At 43.0% G+C, this 17,232-nt stretch overlaps 1 protein-coding gene across 1 annotated transcript in view; it reads right to left on the bottom strand.

Moving 5' to 3' along the window:
* ADGRG4 (adhesion G protein-coupled receptor G4) overlaps positions 1–17,232 on the bottom strand; it is a 123,637-nt gene that overhangs the window by 83,759 nt on the left and 22,646 nt on the right.

The raw sequence follows: 17,232 nt of genomic DNA, 5'->3' as shown, positions 1-17,232 counted from the left end.
CAAGTGACATTTTCTGGCAGAAGAGTTTCTTCCTAATTATATTTTGCCTGGGCTAATATGAAAAGTCAGATTAGTGTTCCCAGAGCACACACCAGCTGGACAGTTTGGGGAGGCAGTTAGAAATATGTAGCTAGTTGGCAGGGAGGAGGCCAAGGAAAAGGTAGCTTGGACTTAAAAACCTGCTGCACATAATCTTCACTCGTGTAATCAAAAGATAGCTATTTCCATCTACCTAACTGCCTTATTATATTCATGGTGCAACAGCAATTTATTTCTCCAATGCCTTTTCCTGAGCCAAATTACCTGATTTATTCGGTCTCTGGAGACTGCTTCTCACTGAAGGCACCAATGGGGGCCTGGAGGATGACCTGTTGGACAATACTGAAGCTGGGAGAAATGGCACCGCCCTGAGTGTACCCTGATTCCTTCCTTCCATCTCCTCACCAAGGGGGCTGCAAATCTTTAAGAGGGTCCAGGTGGTGGGCGCCTGCATGGTTGAGCGTCTGACTCTTGATTTTGGCTCAGGTCATGATCTCAGGGTCCTGGGATGGAGCCCCACGTCAGGCTCCCCACTCAGCAGGGCATCTGCTGGTCTCCCTGTCCCTTTGCCCCTCCCCTTGCTCTCTCTCTCTCTGAAATAAACAAATAAATCTTTTTTTTTTTAAGATTTTATTTATTTATTTGAGAGAGAGAGAATGAGAAAGAGAGAGCACATGAGAGGGGGGAGGGTCAGAGGGAGAAGCAGACCCCCTGCTGAGCAAGGAGCCCGATATGGGACTCGATCCCGGGACTCCAGGATCATGACCTGAGCCGAAGGCAGTCGCTTAACCAACTGAGCCACCCAGGCGCCCTAAATAAATCTTTAAAAAAAAAAAAAAAAAAGGTTTCAGGTGGCCATGGACCCAGTTACCACTGGCTCTGGAGTGAAAGAGCCTGAGTTGGAATCTCAGTTCTGACGTGCATCAGCTGTGTAACTTTGAGCACGTACCTTAACCTCCCGATGCCTCAACGTTTGCTTCAGTAAAATGGGGATTCAGGGAGCCGCCATTTACATTATAATCCATGCCAGATAATAGCCCTATCTACTGACCATACAAAACTGTTTGAAAATTAAGTGAGATGATGCATGCAAAGCGCTCTCCAACATTACTGAAGAACATGTCCCTCCCGCCGTGCCTGGGTGGCTGAGTCGGTTAAGCATCTGCCTTAGGCTCAGGCCATGATCCCGGAGTCCCAGGATCTAGACCCGCATGGGGCTCCCTGCTCAGTGGGGAGTCGGCTTCCCCCCTCTGCCCCTCACCATGCTCATGCTTGCGCTCTCTCTCTCAGATAAATAAATGAAGTCTTTCTTTAATAAAGATTTTATTTATTTATTTATTTGACAGAGAGAGAGAGCGAGAGCAGGAACACAAGCAGAGGGAGGGGGAGAGGGAGAAGCAGGCTTCCCCGCCGAGCAGGGAGCCCGACGCGGGGCTCGATCCCAGGACCCTGGGATCCTGACCCAAGCCGAAGGCAGACGCTTAACGACTGAGCCACCCAGGCGCCCCTAAATAAATGAAGTCTTAAAAAAAAAAAAATGTCCATCGGTAAAGTCATTTGGTGGGCAATTTGGCAATATCTATGAAAATTTTAATTGAGTATGCCTTTTGTTTCATTCATAGGAAGCTATTTGTGAATCACGATACTATCACCATGACAAACCTCACACCCCAGGCCCCCAGGCGATTATCTGAGAACTGCCCAACATCAACCTAATTCCAGGCCCAGCACAGCCCAAGACAAACCAAAAAGAGCTTTATGGCAGAACGGAATTCCAGCCTCTCTCTAAATTAGGGGTGTGACGTTGGGACTAGCGCTCTAAAATTGACCCCCAGACGGCACACTACAGAGGCTAACCGGGAGTGACCACTTCCCTGCTTCTGAGAGATGACCCCAGATGCGAGCTTCTAGATATTCTCTAGCCCTACAATTTGTCTCCCTCCATTCCTGCACTGAATATCTTTCAAAGGCAAACAAGTACATGCCTGCCCACACACATACGCATGCGTGTGCATGCAACCCTCCCCCCCCCCATGTGCCAGAGCCCCTGCCATCCACCTGCCGGGGAGCTATTTCTGAACTGTCCATGATGATGAGCAAATGTTTATTTCTGTCCCTGGCTTATGTGATTATATTATCTTATCATCTTTCATGTGGCTAATAAATCAAAAGGTAACCCCACAAGGTGATAATCACTAAGAAACCCAATATCGATTATGGTTGGCCAACTGCGTATCTGCTCAGCCCTCCAATATGACGTCAAATACAACGTTTAAGAACGGGTTTTATGGTGAGCATAAATCTCCAGGGCTTATTTGTCCCTTAAAAGAGAATGTACCATAATCCCGGATTGTCTACAGGGCTTCTCCTCTGTGCAATACGCTAATATAAAGCCAGTTGCCAAAGGACACAAACAAGCAACTTACTAAATCAGAAATACAAAAAGATGGCCTCTTCCTATTTTTAAAACACAAGTTACAATGAGATACTATTTTTACGTTTTGAAATGATAGCATTTTAGACTGAGAATACCCAGCATTGACGAGTTTATGAGGAAACAAGTCATTTTAATACACCGTTTGTGGGGGCACCAATTAGTACAGTCTTTTTTTTTTTAAGTTTACTTATTTACTTCTTATTTTTTATTTTTTTAAACGTTTTTTAAATTTTTTAAAAAGATTTTTATTTATTTATTTGACAGAGAGAGACACAGTGAGAGAGGGAACACAAGCAAGGGGAGTGGGAGAGGGAGAAGCAGGCTTCCCACTGAGCAGGGAGCCCGATGTGGGGCTCGATCCCAGGACCCTGGGATCATGACCTGAGCCGAAGGCAGATGCTTAATGACTGAGCCAGGCAGGCGCCCCAATTTATTTACTTTTCAGTAATCTCTACACCTCACGCAGGACTCGAACTTACAACCCTGAGATCAAGAATCACGTGCTCCACTAACTGAGCCTGCCAGGGGCCCCAGTAGCCTTTTTTTCTGAAGGGCAATCTGTCAGTATCTATGAACATTTGCATTGTGTATGACTGTGTATATGCTTTTGACCCAGCAATTCCACTTCTATCAATTTATTCTACACAAATGTACATATATATAAAGATGCAAGTACAAGGATATTTATTGCAGTATGTTTGTAATTGAGAAAAGGTAAGATCTGTAGGTGTATCCATAAGTGACTAGCTAAGCAATTGTTACCTCTATATCATGGACAATTAAAACAAATAAGGTAGATCTATACAGTCATGGAGAGATTGCCAAGACTTTGTACTCCATGAAATGGGAGTTACATAAGTGTAGACATAGTATTTTTTTTTTAAGATTTTATTTATTTATTTGACAGAGAGAGACACAGCAAGAGAGGGAACACAAGCAGGGGGAGTGGGAGAGGGAGAAGCAGGCTCCCTGCTGAGCAAGGAGTCTAACGCAGGACTCGATCCCAGGACTGGATCATGACCTGAGCCGAAGGCAGACGCTTAACGACTGAGCCACCCAGGCGCCCCAAGTGTAGATATAGTATTATCCTACTTTTTTAAATGAGAGAAAAATATGTGCATTAGCATAGCATAGAAAAAATCTGGAAGAACACACATCAAGCAGTTAAGAATGAGTATCTTTAGGGATGCCTGGGTGGCTCAGTCAGTTAAGTGTCTGCCTTCGGCTCAGGTCATGATCGAGTCCTGGGATCGAGTCCTGCGTTAGACTCCTTGCTCAGCAGGGAGCCTGCTTCTCCCTCGGCCTGCCCCTCCCCCTGCTTGTGCTCTCTCTCTGACAAATAAATAAATAAAATCTTGGAAAAAAAAAAGAATGAGTATCTTTAGGTGCGAGATTTAGGGGGACTTTTGCTTTCTATGTTATTTATTTCAGTAATACTTGTACTTTTTATACAATCGTGTTAAATTTAAAATCAGAAAAATAAAGATGGATGGATGAATGGATGGATGGATGGATGGATGGATAGAGAACCACTGGGGCCATACTTGAGATTCTGTGGGCAGAGCTAAGTTCTACTTAGATATGAGCAGAAGTGTAGTGTAGTAGAATCCAAAAACCCCACATTTGAGCCCCAGTTCTGCCCCTTCCTAGCTGCATCAACATGGACAATTAATGCACGAGAAAGCTTTTAGGACAGCAGCACTTAGTGAGCACCCACGTCACTTCTCTGGGTCTCCTTCCTCCATGGTTAAGATAGGAATGCCAGTTAGCCTCCTGGCGGGGCCATCATGAAAAATGCTCAGGATTATAACTGCCATTTACGTTATGTATGTGAAACGTTTATAAACTATGAAGCCCCAAGTAAATGTCAGCCGCCATGTTTGTCACTGTCATGATTAGAAGTCTCTTTCTTCTCCCACAACCTCTTTTGTCCCCTTACACAGCCAAGCACATCTGCACGGAGCCCTGCCTTAGCTCCCCCCCATCCTGCCCCTCCCCCGGGCCCCCAGCAAGGGATCATAGGGAGCCAGGCTGCGACGAGGCAGGGCAAAGGCTCTGGCCCTTCTGTTTGGCCAGGCAAGCAGCGTTCTCTGCTGGGCCTCTCCGGGACCTGCTTCAAAGGCCACTTGTGTCTTTGCATATGATTTAACTCTCCATTGCAGATGTCTGCTTGGACTCTGCCATCTGTTCCCTGGCAATTTTCAAGTCCAAATTGCATGATTGCTCCCCTGAAGCGTGTTCTCTCTTGATTTGGCTCCTCTGTGTCTCCTTGCCTCTACTCTGTTTCCCTTTATTTTAAATTACATTTATTGTTGTCCGCACTTAAAAAAAAAAAGGTGTTTCTTCCATTATAAAAGTGATACTGTACATGCTTTTTTAAAAGAAAAAAATGGAAAGCATTAGAAAAGTGAAAAGATGAGAACAAAGTCAGCCAGAGTCCTACCACCCAGAGACCACATTTTGGTAAATTTCCTTTGGCCTTTCTTTTCTTCCGGGCCCAGGCTTCATTTGTTTCTATTTGGCTGAGATCGTATTGTATGGAAAGTTTGGTACCCTGCTTTTCTCACTTAACATGATAACATAAGTGTTTTCCATGCTAAGAAAACCTTATCACAAGCCTCATTCAAGTGGCTATGTTACAGGGGCGCCTGGGTGGCTCAGTCGTTAAGCGTCTGCCTTTGGCTCAGGTCACGATCCCAGGGTCCTGGGATCAAGCCCCGCATCAAGCCCCGCATCAAGCCCCACATCAAGCCCCACATCGCCGCATCGAGCCCTGCATTGGGCTCCCTGCTCCGCAGGAAGCCTGCTTCTCCCTCTCCCACTCCCCCTGCTCGTGTTCCCTCTCTTCACTGTGTCTATCTCTGTCAAATAAATAAGTAAAATCTTTTAAAAAAAAAAATGGCTATGTTACAGCCCTTGGAGTGCAGGCACCATTTTATTTGTACTGACAAAGTTCACATAACACAAAATTCACCATTTTACTCATTTTAAGGTGTACAATTCAGTGGCCTTTAGTACATTCATGATGGTGTATGACCATCACATTATCTAGTTCCAGAACATTTTCATCATCCCAAAAGGAAACCCCATATCCATTAAGCAGTCATGGCCCTTTCCCTGCTCCCTCCCACTGTCAACCACTAATCTACTTTCTGTCTGTATGGATTTGACTATCCTAGACATTTCATATAAATAGAAACATACAAGTGACCATTTGTTTCTAGTTTCTTTCGCTTCGCATAATGCTTCCAAATTCATCCATGTTTCAGCACGCATCAGTACATCATTATTTTTTTTAAGATTTTATTTATTTATTTGACAGAGAGAGACACAGCGAGAGAGGGAACACAAGCAGGGGGAGTGGGAGAGGGAGAAGCAGGCTCCCCACTGAGCAGGGAGCCCGACGCGGGGCTCGATCCCAGGACCCTGGGATCATGACCAGAGCCGAAGGCAGACGCTTAACGACTGAGCCACCCAGGCGCCCCATCATTATTTTTTTTAAGATCTTCTTTTTAAGTCATCCCTATACACAACGTGGGGCTCAACCCTGAGATCAAGAGTTGCACGCTCTACCAACTGAGCCAGCCAGACACCCCAGAACATCGTTATTTTTAATGGCTGAACGATATTCCATTGTAAGGATATACTACATTCTGTTTACTGATTCATCTGTTAATGGACATTTGGGGCTTTTTCTACCTTTTAGCTATTATGAACAGCGCTGCTGTGGACATTCATGCCATCTGTTTAGTTTGAACATGCTTTCACTTCTTTGGGGTATATATCTAGGATGGGTCATTTAGTACTTTTATGTTTAACTTACTAATAACCACTGTTTTCCACAGCAGCCATTCAACAGTCCCACCAGCAGTTCATAAGGGTTCTAATTTCTCTACCTCTTCACCAACCCTTGTTTTCCATTTTTTAATTATTCTTATAACCACTGTAGAGGGTGCAGAGTGGTATCTCATCATGGTTTTGATTTGCATTTCCCTAATGACTAATGACATTGAACATCTGTTCATGTGCATGTTGGCCATCTGCATATCTTCTTTGGAGAAATGTCTATTCAAGTCCTTTAACCATTTTTAAATTGTGCTGTTTGTGTTTTTGTTGTTGAGTTATAAGCACTCTTTATATATTCTACATACTAGGACCTTATGAGATATGTGACCTGAAAATACTTTCTCCCATTTTCTAGGCTGTCGTTTCACTGTCTTGATGGTGTCCTGTGATGCACACATCCTTAATTTTGATGAAATCCAATTGATCGATGTTTTTCTTTTGCTCCTCATTCTTTTGGTGTCAGTTCTGAGACTCTATTTGCAAATCCAAGCCCAAAGGTCATCCAAGTCCAAATCAGAGTACACATCTGTGCTTTCTTCTGATTTCTAGAGTTGTAGTTCTGATGTTTAGGAATTTCATCCATTTTGACTTAATTTTTGTATATGGTATGAAGAGGGAGTCCAAGTTCATTCTTTTTATGTGTTTACATGTATATGCATATTTACATGTGTACATGGATATGTATTTACACGTCCAGTTGGGCCAGCACCATTTATTGAAGAGACTATTTTTCCCCATTGAATGTTCTTGGCACCCTTGTGGAAAATTAATTGACCATATGTATATGCATGGGTTTCTTCCTGGACTCTCAATTCTGTTCCATTAATCTATATCTATCCCTATGCCAATAACACAGTTTTGATTACCATAGCTTTGTAGTAAGTATTGAAATCTAGATGTGTGATTTCTCCAAATTTGTTCTTTTTCAAGATTGTTTTGGCTATTCAGGGTCCGTTGCAATTCCATATGAATTGCACAATCAGCTATCCCATGTCTGTAAAAAAAAAAAAAAGCCATTGGAATTTGATATGGCTTGCACTGAATCTGTAAATCTCTTTGGGGGAATATTGACATTTTAATATTAAATCTTGTTCTCTTTTATTAAATCCATGAACATGGGATCTTTTCCATTTACTTAGGTCTTTTTAAATTTCTTTCAACAATGTTTGTAATTTGAGTGTAGAAGTCTTTCAACTGCTTGGTTAAATTTATTCCTAGGTACTTTACTCCTTTAGATGCTATGGTAAATAAAATTGTTTTCTTAACTTTATTTCAGATTGTTCATTGCCAGTGCATAGAAATACCACTAATTTTTGTGTTGATCTTGTATCTTGCAGCTTTGCCAAATGTATTTATTAACTTAAATATCTTTTTTTGTGGATTCTTTAGGATATTCTATATGTAAGATCATACCATCTACAAATAGAGATAGTATTACTTTTTCTTTCCAGTTTGGATGACTTATATATCTTTTTCTTGCCCAAGTGCTCTGGCTAGAACTTCCAGTGTAATGTTGAATACAAGTGATGAACATGGGCATTCTGGTCTTGTGCCTGATCTTAAGGGAAAGCTTTCAGTTTTTCACCAGTAAGTATGATGTTTACTGTGGGGTTTTCATAGATGCTCTTAACAGATTGAGGAAGTTCCCTTCCATTTCTAGTGTGTCAAGTGTTTTTATCATGAAAGGGTGTTGGATTTTGTCATACTCTTTTCCTGCATCAATTGAGATGATCATGTGGTTTCCCCCCTTCAGTCTGTAAATGCTATGTAGTACATTAATTGATCGATTTTTATATGTTGAACCACCTTTGCATTCATTCGTGGGATAAATTCCACTTTGTCAGGGTATATAATCCTCTAAATATATTGCTGGATTTAGTCTGCTATACTATGTTAAGAATTTTTGCATCTAGGGGTGCCTGGATGGCTCAGTGGTTAAGCCTCTGCCTTCGGCTCAGGTCATGATCCTGGAGTCCTGGGATCGAGCCCCGCATCAGGCTCCCTGCTCAGTGGGGAGCCTGCTTCTCCTTCTCCTGCTTCCCCTGCTTGTACTCTCTCTCTGTCAAATAAATAAATAAAATCTTTTTTAAAAAAGAATTTTTGCATCTAACTGGGTGTTATATGCAACTGATGAATTACTGAACTCTACATTGGAAACTAATAATGTACTATATGTTGGCTAATCGAATTTAAATTAAAAAATAGCTGAAAAAAAGAATTTTTGCATCTCGGGGAGCCTGGCTGGCTCAGTTGGTAGAGCATGCAACTCTAGATCTCAGGGTCGTGAGTTCAAGCCCCACACTGAGCATATAGCTTACTTTAAAAAAAAAAGGGATTTGGGGGGGTACCTGGCTGGCTCAGTCGGCGGAGCATGTGACTCTAGATCTCGGGGTTGTGGGTTCAACTACCACGTTGAATGTAGAGATTACTTAAAAATTTTAAAAAATCTTTTTTTTTTTAAGACTATTTATTTATTTGACAGAGAGAGACACAGCGAGAGAGGGAACACAAGCAAGGGGAGTGGGAGAGGGAGAAGCAGGCTTCCCGCGGAGCAGGGAGCCCGATGCGGGGCTCGATCCCAGGACCCTGGGATCATGACCTGAGCCGAAGGCAGACGCTTAACGACTGAGCCACCCAGGCACCCCTAAAAAAATCTTTTAAAAAAAGAATTGTGCATCTATATTCATAAGGGATACTGGTCTGCAGATTTCTTTTCTTATGATGTCTATGCCTGCCAGCTCCCATTTTTTAACTCTCTAGCAGAGCGATATAGCAAAACATTGTGCTCCGGGTCTATCTCTGGCAGAGCCTGGGGAAAAGGAAAATAAAACTCTTGCCACAGTGGTTACTCAATATGTAATTTTAATTTGCCTTTTGCGAAGTTCCCAAGCTGCTTTGCCTAGTGATGCCATGTTTACACAATTTTTAAGCAGAACTGAATTCATGGAGCATTAAACAGTACTGGCTTTTCCCAGAATGCTTCAACTTTTGTATTCTCTGATATTTCAAGACAGTGCCTGAACCAGAGTCTTGGCCCCCTACTGCCAGTTTCCCGTGCCCAGCATAACGGTTGGCACATAGTGGGGCCTTTATAGCTATTTCCTGAATAAATGGTTTGCCCACTATTAGGGCACCGAGTTGGACTCTAATGGATGGCAGATAGAGGACTGTTCCTCGTGCAAAAATATCAGGCAATTGGGTGAAGCATTTGGCATAGAATGAGAAGTTCTTGTGTCCTGCCCAAGAACTTCGAGGAACAGTTCCGCGGAAAGTTCCTTCTTCCTATCAGACCCCAAAAGTAGTAAATACATTCATTTTAAAAGTCAGTACGTAAGTCAACAAAACCTAAAGACAACTGACAGAATGGGAAAAGATATTTGCAAATGTCTTATCAGATAAAGGGCTAGTATCCAAAATCTATAAAGAACTTACCAAACTCAACACCCAAAGAACAAATAATCCAATCAAGAAATGGGCAGAAGACATGAATGGACATTTTTCCAAAGAAGACATCCAAATGGCCAACAGACACATGAAAAAGTGCTCAACATCACTCAGCATCAGGGAAATACAAATCAAGTACCTCAATGAGATACCACCTCACACCAGTCAGAATGGCTAAAATTAACAAGTCAGGAAACGAAAAATGTTGGCGAGGATGTGGAGAAAGGGGAACCCTCCTACACTGTTGGTGGGAATGCAAGCTGGTGCAGCCACTCTGGAAAGGAGCATGAGGGTTCCTCAAAAAGTTGAAAATAGAGCTACCCTACGACCCAGCAATTGCACTACTGGGTATTTACCTCAAAGATACAAATGTAGTGATCCGAAGGGGTACATGCACACCAATGTTTATAGCAGCAATGTCCACAATAGCCAAACTATGGAAAGAGCCAAGATGTCCACCGACAGATGAATGGATAAAGAAGATGTGGTATATATACATACAATAGAATATTATGCAGCCATCAAAAAAAATCTTGACATTTGCAACGACGTGGATGGAACTGGAGGGTATTATGCTAAGCGAAGTAAGTCAATCAGAGAAAGACAAGTATCATACGATCTCACTGATATGAGGAATTTGAGAAACAAGACAGAGGATCATAGGGGAAGGGAGGGAAAAATGAAACAAGATGAAACCAGAGAGGGAGACAAACTATGAGACTCTTAATCTCAGGAAACAAACTGAGTGCTGCTGGAGTGGTGGGGGGTGGGAGGGATGGGGGGGGGCTGGGTGATGGACACTGGGGAGGGTGTGTGCTATGGTGAGCACTGTGAATTGTGTAAGACTGATGAATCACCGACCTGTACCTCTGAAACAAATAATACATAATATGTTAAGAAAAAAAAAAGAAGATAGCAGGAGGGGAAGAATGAAGGGGGGGAAATTGGAGGAGGAGACGAACCATGAGAGTCTATGGACTCTGAGAAACAAACTAAGGATTTTAGAGGGCAGGAGAGTGGGGGATTGGTTAGCCTAGTGGTGGGTATTAAGGAGGGCACGTATTGCATGGAGCACTGGGTGTTATACGCAAACAATGAATTGTGGAACACTACATGAAAAACTAATGATGTAGGGGCGCCTGGGTGGCTCAGTCGTTAAGCGTCTGCCTTCGGCTTAGGTCATGATCTCAGGGTCCTGGGTTCGAGCCCCGCATCGGGCTCCCTGCTCAGCGGGAAGCCTGCTTCTCCCTCTCCCACACCCCCTGCTTATGTTCCTTCTCTCGCTGTGCCTCTCTCTGTCAAATAAATAAATAAAATCTTTAAAAAAAAAAAACTAATGGTGTAATGTATGGTGACTAACATAACATAATAAAATAAAATTAATAAAAAGAATAATTACAAACTGTGAAAAGCCCTCTGAAGGACATTAATAAGCTGATGAATTAGCTAATCGGAGGGACAGGGATGAGGGGAATGGGAATATCTATATTAGATAAGATAGTTAAGGAAGCTCTTTGAGGGAAGAGTCCTTTTCACTTATTTCTAGGAGACTAAAAACAACTAGGGTTACAAAGATGTGGAATAAGAGTGACCCAGACATGGGTAATAGCATATGTAAAGGCCTTGAAGTAGGGCTGTGCTTGGTATGTTCAAGGAATAGGTAGGAAGCCAGTGTGACTGGAGTGGCGTGAGAGTGGAAGTGTGGTAGGAAATGAGGCCCAAGAAGCATTGGGAGACCAGATCATGCAGTGCTTTTTCGGTCTTATTAAAGAGTTTGGACTGCATTCTAATTATCATGGAAACATATTGGCAGGTTTTGAGTAGAAGAGTGACATGATCTGACTTGACACAGGAAAGGATTGCTCTTGCCACCATGTTGAGAATGAGCTACAGCGGAGGAAGAGTGGAGGCAGGGAGACCAGTGAGGAGGCCATTTCAGCTTCATTTCTTATCTCCTGCTCCATTCTGCAACTATTCAGCTCCTGACCTATCCTTCATCCCTTCTTTCTGGCTCTGCTCTCAACCTTTAGACCTTATGACAAAGTTGGTTTCTTCTTCTTGACCCTTGGTATTCTTCCAAGAACATGGTTTTGCTCCACACTCTGGCTCCAACCAGTTAGGGTATCTGAGTCACCCTCTGCCTGACCCTGGCCCTCTATCCCACAATGACCCTCACAGTTGGGAAGCTGGTGACTTATCTGGAGCCTGAAGGAGACTGAACCTTAGTTACACCATTGTTTCAAGGACAGAACCTTCCCCGACCCATCCAACCCCCGGGGGAAGAAAATGATGAGTTTCTCACCAATTGAAGAATAATCAGAATTAACTGTTTGATAACCTAGAAAAATCATTGTCTTGACCCATGGTTTTGAGACTTAGTCTGCAAAACCTTGTGAATGCTTTTTTTTTTTTTTTTAAAGATTTTATTTATTTATTTGACAGAGAGAGACAGCGAGAGAGGGAACATAAGCAGGGGGAGTGGGAGAGGGAGAAGCAGGCTTCCCGCCGAGCAGAGAGCCCGATGCAGGGCTCGATCCCAGGACCCTGGGATCATGACCCGAGCCGAAGGCAGGCGCTTAACGACTGAGCCACCCAGGCGCCCCAACCTTGTGAATGCTTTAAAGTGACCTCTTCAGGGTTCAGATCTGCACATCTATCATAATTTCCATTGACCAATGACATTCCTCTCAAACTCATTCTAATTTTCCAGTACAACACACTCTTTTACTTTTTCTTTCATGACTAAAGACTTCTAGATCCCTCTGTTCCTAGATCCCTCTATTTCATGCCCCACGACCCCTCAAAAAAAAAAAAACCCACTTAGAGTCTGTCACAGACACCACCACCATACAGGTGTTCAAAGTTGTGTAATTTCAAACTGCGTCAATTTATTAAATAAAACAAACCTATTAAATCAGCGAATATGTACTGAATGCCTAACCTGCATGTTAAGCCTGTGCTAGACGTTTTGGATAAAGAAATGGAGAAAACAGTTTCTTGCCTTTGAGGAAACAGATGGGGGAAAGATAAATCAACATCTTAGCATGTAGTCAAGGCCAGGTGAAGAGTTGCCACGGTGCCCCATAGGTCCCCTTTCAAGCTTTATTATGAGAAACATGGTTTCCCATCAGGCCCTGCACACAGCAAGATGGCAGTCAGTGTTTGTTTTTGATGGTGATGATGATTTGGAATTTTTCCAGAGGATTAGCTCTCAATCTGAGAACTATTCAAATTAAACCCCAGGTCTATTCCTCAGGGATTGTCACTCACTGGCATGTATGACCTTTTAGCTAAAGACTGATGTGCTAAATGAACAATGTTACCAACTGAATTTACTTAATATGGACGAGATTGCAGTTTTCCAGGGCAACCTTTTCCTTAAGTCTCCAAATTATCAGCTACTTCAGTTGAACTGTCTTAATCATCTATTCACTGCAGAATAGACACAAAGACAGAATCTATCTCCATTCCTGTCACAGAGCCTAGGCAAGATCTGGGCCACCCCTGTTTGTCCCTGTCAATCAGTGACCAGCTTTTGGCGTACCTTGGTTTCCCCATCTCTATTCTATGATTGTTGCCAAATACCTATAAAGGACAGAAAGATGATCTCATAAGAAAATAAAGTAAAATACAAGAAAAGAAAAGAATAGTGATCACACAAAACAATTTAAAAAATTGTTGCATTTAAAATATATGTCTGAGAGGCATGTGGATGGCACAGTAGGTTGAGCATCTGACTCTTGGTTTTGGCTCAGGTCCTGATCTCAGGGTTGTGGGATCGAGCCCTGCTGCCAGCTCCCTGCTCAGAGCAGAGTCTGCCTGAGACTCTCCTTCTCCCTCTGCCCCTCCCTCATCTCACTCTCAAAATAAATAAATCTTTTTTAAAAATAAGATATATATCTTTAAAAAAAAAAAAGATGATGTCATCTTGTTCCAGGGAGCATTATCTTTTTAAGATTTATTTTTTTTAAAGATTTTATTTATTTATTTGACAGAGAGAGAGGAGAGAGAGACAGCAAGAGAGGGAACACAAGCAGGGGGAGTGGGAGAGGGAGAAGCAGGCTTCCCGCTGAGCAGGGAGCCCAGTGCGGGCCTCGATCCCAGGACCCTGGGATCATGACCTGAGCCGAAGGCAGATGCTTAATGACTGAGCCACCCAGGCACCCTATTTATTTATTTTGGAGAGAGAGTAGAGAAAGAGAGCACGCACACACTTGAAAACGGGGGAGGGGCAGAGGGAGAGGGACAAGCAGACTCCCCGCTGAGTGCGGAGCCCGACGCGGGGCTCGATCTCATGGCCCTAAGATCATGACCTGAGCTGAAATCAAGAGTCTAAAGCTTGAGGTGCCTGGGTGGCTCAGTCAGTTAAGTGTCTGCCTTCAGCTCAGGTCACGATCCCAGGGTCCTGGGGCTAAGTCAGGCTCCTTGTTCAGCAGGGAGTCTGCTCATCCCTCTCCCTCTGCCCCTTCCCCCACTCATGCTTACACTCTCTCTCTCTTTCAAATAAATAAATAAAATCATAACTAAATAACTAACTAAATAAATAAATAAATAAAAAATTTGCATGAGAGAAAACAGCCCCAAAGAAAACTCAGTTTCTGTTGGGTATGCATTAGCTATCAAATGGCATTTCAGAGTTGCATTAAGAAATGTCAAGGACAGGGGCGCCTGGCTGGCTCAGTCGGTTAAGCATCTGCCTTCGGCTCAGGTCATGATCCCAGGGTCCTGGGATCGAGTCCCGCGTTGGGCTTCCTGCTCAGCGGGGAGCCTGCTTCTCCCTCTCCCTCTGCCTGCCGCTCCCCCTGCTTGTGCTCTCTCTCTGTGTCTCTAACAAATAAATAAAATCTTAAAAAAAAAAAAATGTCAAGGACAGAGCCTGGCTGGCTCAGTCAGTAGAGCATGCAACTCTTGATCTCAGGGTTGTGAGTTCAAGCCCCACATTGGGTGTGGAGCCTACTTAGTTAGAAAGAAAGAAAGGAAAGAAAGCAAAGAAAGGAAAGAAAGGAAGAAAGAAAGAAAGAAAGGAAGGAAGGAAGAAAGGAAAGAAAGGAAGAAAGAAAGAAAGAAAGGAAAGAAAGGAAGGAAGGAAGAAAGGAAGAAAGAAGAAAGAAAGAAAGAAAGAAAGAAAGAAAGAAAGAAAGAAAGAAAGAAAGAAACGAAAGAAAGAAAGAAGGAAGGAAAGAAGAAAGAAAGAAAGAAAGAAAGAAAGAAAGAAAGAAAGAAAGAAAGAAAGAAAGAAAGAAAGAAAGAAAAAGAAAATGTCAAAGACAGTAGTCCAAACAACTATCCCCTTGAGGCCAGTTTTCTATCAGTCTTACACAATCCTAAGTGAATGGATGGATTCATTTCCTGAAGTTTCAACCTGTCCTACAGCCATATTGATCACAAGGAAGCCATTGAGAGGCAGCCCCACAACTTTTCAAATGGTTTATTTCTGTAACCTACTGTGTATGAGACATTGAAAGAAATCATAAGAATCCATTCTCTTACCTAAGAGAAAGATAAAACTCAACATGAGAATCAATCCATAAAGCCTCTGACACATGATGTGTTCTTCCATTGTGTAAACCTGTGTTCAAAAAGTCAGAAATATACCAGCTGAGATTTAGAACAATTACTAAGTATGTATGACCACACTTTTTCCCATCCACACTTTTTCCTATTGCTTAAAGCCACGTCCACCAGCTGCAATATTGATGCTTGCCTGAGTTACGCAGCCTTGCTGAAACCTCATTGATTGATTTATGTGTCCATCCTTCCAACAAACTTCACCGAGTGCCTACATGTGCCCTACCCTGTGTTACACACACACACACACACACACACACACGCGGGGAGTACAGTGCTGGGAAGACAAGTTAGCCCAGAGGGGAAGACAGACATTGAATGCATAATTACAAAATGGGATGCATTCAAACTTAATGCACACAACTTCAACCCAACAACCTGCAAATGTAATGATCCTAAACATTTTGAAGACAGCACCATGCAAGAAGACTTTATTGGCAAAAGTAACTCATCAAATCATTTCTATTTTTAAAGCAGATCTGCTTAGAGAAACCTGATCATCTCCTTACATTTACCCAGATTTCTCCTTTAAAAAGTGTAATTAGGGGGGCGCCTGGGTGGCTCAGTGGTTAAAGCATCTGCCTTTGGCTCAGGTCATGATCTCAGGGTCCAGGGATCGAGCCCCGAGTTGGGCTCCCTGCTCAGCGGGGAGCCTGCTTCCCCCTCTCCCTCTGCCCCCCTCCCTGCTTGTGCTCTCTCTCTCTCTCAAATAAATGAATAAAATCTTTAAAAATAAATAAATAGGGGCGCCTGGGTTGGCTCAGTCAGTGAAGCATCTGTCTTCGGCTCAGGTCGTGATCTCAGGGTCCTGGGATCCAGCTCCGTGTCGGGTTCCCTGCTCAGCGGGAAGCCTGCTTCTCCCTCTGCCCCTCACCCCCCTCGTTCTCTCTCTCTCTCAAATAAATAAAATCTTTAAAAATATATAAATAAATAGATAAATAAAACAAAATAAAATAAAAAGTGTAATTAGGGGCTCCTGGGTGGCTCAGTCGCTTAAGCATCTGACTCTTGGTTTCGGCTCAGGTCATGATCTCAGGGTTGTGAGATTGAGCCCCACGTCTCGAGGGAGTCTGCTTGAGATTCTTTCCCTCTGCCCCTCCCTCCACTCACTCTCTCTCTCTAAAAATATAAATAAGTAATTTTTAAAGTGTAATTAAAGCTGCTTATTTGGGAAATACACTGGAGATCCCTTTTTCTCCAGCCAAAATGGTGTTAAAACTATGAATCTTACAGAACCGTATTACAGAAACTTGGCAGTAGGGTGCCGATGGGCCTTTTCTGATTTTAAATAAAATGCACTTCTGAATGATTTACTACTGATTTAAACATTTCTTTTCCTATAGGATAATGCAACATATTGTATTTCTTACCACTTCTAAGTGGGATTTGGAGTGAATAGACTCGCTTTACATTTAAAGTAACAGGAGCCAATTAGGAAACCAAATGAATCTTGGGCTCGCTACCAGCGCCAGCCATTAATATGGCTCTTCAGGGGCGCCTGGGTGGCTCAGTCGTTAAGCGTCTGCCTTCGGCTCAGGTCATGATCCCAGAGTCCTGGGATCGAGCCCCGCATCGGGCTCCCTGCTCCGCGGGGCGCCTGCTTCTCCCTCTCCCACTCCCCCTGCTTGTGTTCCCTTTCTCGCTGTGTCTCTCTCTGTCAAATAAATAAATAAAATCTTTAAAAATATATATATATATGGCTCTTCATATTTACCAAGCAGTCTACTGCCATTCTCATTAGAATAATAATGGAATTTGTATGACTTGGACGGATTTTCTAAACTACAAGCTTAGAAGTAGGGGATGTCTAAATCTTTTATGAGTTGCAAGATGAAATTCAGCTTAAATTTACCGTGTAGGAGGACCAGACTGAGAATCCATAACCAGCTGTGAGACTG

The sequence above is a fragment of the Mirounga leonina genome, unplaced genomic scaffold, assembly GCF_011800145.1.
Source record: "Mirounga leonina isolate KUSES-001 unplaced genomic scaffold, KU_Mleo_1.0 Mir_101664, whole genome shotgun sequence".
Lineage (NCBI taxonomy): Eukaryota > Metazoa > Chordata > Mammalia > Carnivora > Phocidae > Mirounga > Mirounga leonina.
This window is presented reverse-complemented; position numbering and strand designations above follow the sequence as displayed.